This window comes from Physeter macrocephalus, chromosome 4 (genome assembly GCF_002837175.3).
Source record: "Physeter macrocephalus isolate SW-GA chromosome 4, ASM283717v5, whole genome shotgun sequence".
Classification (NCBI taxonomy): domain Eukaryota; kingdom Metazoa; phylum Chordata; class Mammalia; order Artiodactyla; family Physeteridae; genus Physeter; species Physeter macrocephalus.
Genome location: NC_041217.1, coordinates 50,175,853 through 50,182,127, shown reverse-complemented (window position 1 = coordinate 50,182,127; position 6,275 = coordinate 50,175,853).

The window sequence follows — 6,275 nt, the reverse complement described above, 5'->3', positions numbered from 1 at the left end:
TCCCGTTGCGGAGCACAGGCTCTGGACGCGCAGGCTCAGCGGCCATGGCTCACGGGCCCAGCCGCTCCGCGGCATGTGGGATCCTCCCGGACCGGGGCACGAACCCGCATCCCCTGCATCGGCAGGCGGACTCTCAACCACTGCGCCACCAGGAAAGCCCTGCAGTTCATTTCTTGACCAGCTAGTTAGAAGTATGATTAGGTTAACAATTAGAAAAATGCAAGAGATGTTACACTTAGTGAGAGGAAGTGGAAATGGTAGATAGATTCTAAGAGGTTTTAACAGCTAGTATTAATTGTTGGACCATGTTCTGTGATTGTAAGAAAGCTTGAGAAAGATGTTTATGGAGACAGTGATTGTTGATTTGCATCTCAACCCCGAAGGCAGAACTTTAGTAAAATGATCTTGACCTAATGAAGGATTTGTCCCATTACATGGCATACCTAGGAACTATCACCATGAACCTGGAATATTTCAGTTAGGTTTTGGCCTCTGAAGTCATGTGACTAAAGTACGGAAGGATTTTTGGAAACAGTAAGAAGATATAGGGGTCTTTATTGATCCCTAAACAGAGAGCATAAAGACATGGGGGGAAGAATCTATTTGAAAGTGTTTGTCACAGGAAAAACAGATCTGTTCTAACCAAGACCTGACATTGTGCTCAGTTGAGCCTAAGGCCATACGTAAAGGAACTGCTTTCATTTGGGACTTTGTGAAGGACTCTTCTGCTAGATTTGAGGAGAGACGTTCCTGAACAAAAAGTTAAAGCATAGTGAATGTAATATCAATCCAATGTAAATCAATGGAAGTTGAAGAAAAATCTATATGCCATATTCAATATTTTTTGATATTTCTGGATCTCAGATGCTAGCATTACATCACACAAAACCATTGGTGCCTTGTAGAACTGGTGCCTGCTGACCTGTGCTACCTCAGATTTATAAAGAACCAGTATGAAGTGTGCACATCTAATCTGTCAGTGACTCAGATCACAGCTGAGACAAAGATGGTTTCGTCATTCAGTTGAATATGGTTTTTCATCATTTCCTTTCAGTATAATTTAGAAAATATTTCCAAATGTCACAATATTTTTTTTTTTTTTACTGTTCAGCCTTTGTTAAAAAAACATGTCTCCTTCCATGTATAAGTGCAATCAACTGAAACTGTTGTCAGTTTTCTGTCCACTATTTCAAAAATCATTTTTAAAAGAAGCAGTATATTAGCTCTGTGTCCTCATGAATAAAATGATTATTCTTAAGGCATAAAACTTTATATTTTTTAAATGTACAAATAAAATCTATTATCTAATGTACCCTTAGGTTAATTTCTATTCAATTGTACCTATTTTTTACATTTTTCAAGTTTCTAAATTTTCTTTTGTGTGTCTAGTAGTTCATCTTTCATTACTATAATAGATAATTTGCTTGTTTGACTTAGAACAATGACTTGTGGGCATGTGATACGACATATGCTACCCAAACATCACCATTTTATTGTTATCATAGGACAACTCTAATTATGTTATATATTAATATAAATCACTTCCTGAGTGATACCAGAGTTCTAGAACCAACTGGTAGAATTATAAACTGTCTCTCGACTTGAGTTTTTTCCCTGGGGTAAATTTTAGGTTTCCCAGTTAGTTCCCAAGGGTTAGCAGAGGAGTTCCAGGGGATTCACATAACTAAAGGTAGCAATGCTGTTGTTTCTACTTCTAATTTTTAAATCAATAAAGTAATTTAAATATATTTCGTTTGAAAGCTGCCAAGCTTATGTGGTAAGGTTCAGCAGGCCTGTGACCCACCATCCTCCAGGTAATGACACAGTTGAACAGTGTTAGCAGCTGAGGTGGTTTTGACCCTTTCACAGTTTTTGTTTGTTTTATACAGGAAACATAAGGAGCATTGATGATAAAATATAACAAATTCAGCATATAAAAGTGATACTAATTCAGCAAGATGATCTTCTCCGGGACTATATTTGCATACATCTGACCAGTTCTTACGCAACATAGTCAGGTGTCTAGTACTTCAAAAACTAATGATAAGCAGAAGATATAATCATTATAGCTGATTATCATTTATTGGGAATAAAGCTTATATCCATACACAGTTTATTTGTAGAGAAGTACTTTCAAATAGGAACATGATACCTTTTTTCTTTTATCATCTGAAAATAAAACATAACAATTATAAAAATAAACCAAGACATCTTTGTAAAGCCCTCAATATGTCATTTTATAAAAGCAGTTTTTAATCTGCTTTTCATGTTGAATGTATGGTTAAATATTAATCTTCATTTTAATATTTTGTCCACCAATCTGAGCATAATATATTTCATTTTGAAATTTGTTGAAAAGTTATAGTGGTTCTGTTTTCTGTTGTTTTTGTTTTTTTCAAAAATTAAAGTACCTTGAACACTGTATCACTTGTTCAGTGGGAATGTTGATGTTTCTCTTTATATATGTATTGTGAATATTAATGATTATGAATCACTATCATAATCCATAGAAATATGATGAAATGATTATTTTAAAATATTTCTAAGGGTGTCTATGAGATTATGAAATACTGAGGCTTATGAGTCACGTGGGAAATACTTGCTATGAATAATAATATATTTGCAAAGAAGGTGTTACCAATTCTAGAGAGAACTAAATTAAGATATCTGTGTAAAACAGTTTTTCCAGATGACTTTAAAATATGCCTTATTCTGGGCTTCCCTGGTGGTGCAGTGGTTGAGAATCTGCCTGCTAATGCAGGGGACACGGGTTCGAGCCCTGGTCTGGGAGGATCCCACATGCCGCGGAGCAACTAGGCCCACGAGCCACAACTACTGAGCCTGCACGTCTGGAGCCTGTGCTCCGCAACAAGAGAGGCCGCGATAGTGAGAGGCCCACGCACCACGATGAAGAGCGGCCCCCGCTTGCCACAACTAGAGAAAGCCCTTGCACAGAAACGAAGACCCAGCACAGCCAAAAATAAATAAATAAACAAATGTGGGTTTAAAAAATATATATATGCCTTATTCCTATTAAGTTTTAGGTATTAGGTTGTAAAGTAGCTGATGATGTGGGCCTAAATTTGCCTCATTCAGACTGAGACTGGGCTACTGAAACTCATTTCCAACTATTACACGGCCCTATCAGTTCTGTATATGGCAGTGCTTCTCGATCTGTTTTTAAATATATATATATACAAACTAGTTAAGAGCAGTAGCCTTATCCAAAGGACCTGAGAACACAACCAGTATCCCCTAATCTGTAAATAATTGGTAAAGATAGAAATAATTCAGTTTTCAATGCCTTTCCTTCCAGGATTATGTGCTGTGTTTACTTCAGCTTGTTTTGATGTCTTTAAAAATCCATAGATTGGTTCCTATACTGGGAAATGATCTCCCACTTTTCCTCATTGAGGCTTCATAAACTAAATTTGCCCTTGGCTAAGAGCAGTTACCTGAACCAAAAAGAACATTTTTGGACTCGGGAAGCAGAGGGCTCAGTAGGTAGGACAGAGCTGACGAGAAGATGTGAAGGCCCATGGCAGTTCCAGCCTGCCTTCCCCCTGTGCCCACACTAGCCTCAGCCTTCTCAGCCCAAAGCTCCAGGCAGCTGCTTCTGGATGAGCCGATTACAGGAGATTTAAATCTGTTTGCTGTTCCTGTCATAAAAGAAACAGCACATTGACTTTCAAACAACTGCAATTTGCTTTTTTTTTTACTTAACAAAAAGAAACAGGCTTTGCCAGTATTCATGTCAAAATTCTTGGCATCCCCCTTCTTCCTTATGTAACCATGACTGTGTTTGCATTTGTCTCTTATAGATGTTGAAGAATGTGCCTTATTCAAATTAGTTGTGTGGTTTTACGAAAAATAAATCTCCTTAATTTTTCTCTGTGGACTCATTCTTGATTATAGTTCCCCAGATAGCAAGTTTATAGAAATGGGCATATGGTCATTAATGATGGGAAAGGAAACTGCCCTCCTTTGGTAATAAGTTCAAGAGCCAAAGAATCCTGTGAGGGTCAGGAGGCACCCGGCCATCAGTTGCAGGCCTCATTTAGCATTCTTCGTGTGCTATTTCTACTTAACGAGGTTTTCTTCAGTAGAACAGAGAGAGGGCTTGTAAGTAGAGCTCTGGGAATTGCTCCTAACTAGGTGTGCTGATTGGGAATGTGTTAATCTTGAGTGGACATCTTTCAATTGTGTGGGGGGGTGGGAGAGGACAGAGTGTGTTAAGAATTTCTTCCATAAAATGTTGTCAGGGCTTCCCTGGTGGCGCAGTGGTTGAGAGTCCGCCTGCCGATTCAGGGGACACGGGTTCGTGCCCCGGTCCGGGAAGATCCCACATGCCACGGAGCGGCTGGACCCGTGAGCCATGGCCGCTGAGCCTGCGCGTCCGGAGCCTGTGCTCCGCAACGGGAGAGGCCACAACAGTGAGAGGCCCGCGTACCGCAAAAAAAAAAAAAAAAAAAAATGTTGTCAAACCAGAGTTAGAGCGCAGAAGCACCTGAATACCCATCTCAGCCCCTCATCCACCCTTCTCCCAGCTTTCTGTCCCCACTGTTTGTACCCAACTAAAAACAACAGACCTATCGACATTTTATTGAACAGTTTTCCACCAAATCTGAATTCAGTTTTGAAAATCTGATTTATTCCTGCAGTTTAGAAAAATAGGAACTCTTGGGAGTCAGCATGTCTTAAATAAGAGCTTTCAGTGGAATGGGCTAAAGTCAAAGGACAAGATGAGCCTGAAGGCAAAGAACGTAGGGTTTTCAGCAACATGATTTTTTTTTTTTAATTCATAAACTCACCACTAGAGGATGTTAAGATACTTCTCCAAATACGTTGGAACAGACTTAAGCCTCAATACTGTGAAAACTGATTAATAAGGAAGAGAGGTGCTATGAGTTATTTAGTTACTGTAGGAATTGTAATTTTAAATAGTATACAATAAAAATGATGTCAAGTCTGCAGTTGCAGTCTGGGTCATGGAACGTTTGATGCAGAAGCTGACAATGATTCTTTGCTTGACCAAACTTTAGTCAGGCTCCTGAATATTTTTCTAGGCCTATCTGTGTACTTCTTTGGAAAACAGTTTTAACAAGAATCCTGCTAAGTCAATTTAACTAGAACCCCACACCCTCAATATCCTACCTGGCTCCTCATCTGCCAGCATCCCCTAGGTGATGTCTGATCACTCTGGCCTGGCTTCAGCAAGAATTCTGATAGGTCAGTTTAGCCAGAACCCCCGTTTCCTTGGTGTTTCCTCTTAGTTGTTTTCCATCCCTGCTCCTTGATTATAAATTCCTCCTTGCCCAAGCTGTATTTGGAGTTGAACCCAATCTCTCTCCCCACTGTGACATCCCCCTGCAGTGGTCCCTATACCTATAATGAGGGTTCTGAATCAAGCCTGCCTTACCATTTTTAACACGCGTCATTGGATATTTTTTTCTTTAACAAAGTAGCTTCATCAAGCTAAACTAGGGAATGATCTTAGCTACTGAGTGAAGTCCTTAGCTACTTAACGAGATCCTATTTCATATACGTGCAGGGCACACTTTACTGAGGAATCCACCCACATGATACATGAATTTAGGGCCTGCGGAGGCCCTCATACACACAAACAGTACAAATGAGACACAAATCGTCTTTTTTGACCTGTAGCCTGACACTTTTTAGGATCCCTAATTTTCTAATATACAAACCAATACTTAAGATGAACCGTCAACTCTGTAATGCCTTTTCTTATTATATTACCTAAGATGCCATTTTAACATCTTTTTGTAACTCCAAACATGTAACAATAATAGAATAAATTCAAGGGAAATTGAAAAACACAGAGCCATCATCATCACTAATTATTAGAGAAATGCAAATCAAAACTATAATGAGGTACCACCTCACACCAGTCAGAATGGCTGTCATTAAAAAGTTGACAACAAATGCTGGAGAGGGTGTGGAGAAAGGGAACCCTCCTATACTGTTGGTGGGAATCTAAGTTGGTGCAGCCACTATGGAGAACAGTATGGAGGGTCCTCAGAAAACTAAAAATAGAATTACCATATGATCTTGCAATCCCACTCCTGGGCATATACCCAGACAAAATTCTAATTTGAAAAGATACATGCACCCCTATGATCATAGCAGCACTATTCACAATAGCCAAGGCATGGAAACAACCTAAATGTCCATTGACAGATGAATGGGTAAAGAAGATGTGGTATGTATATACAATGGAGTATTACTCAGCCATAAAAAAGAATGAAATCATGCCA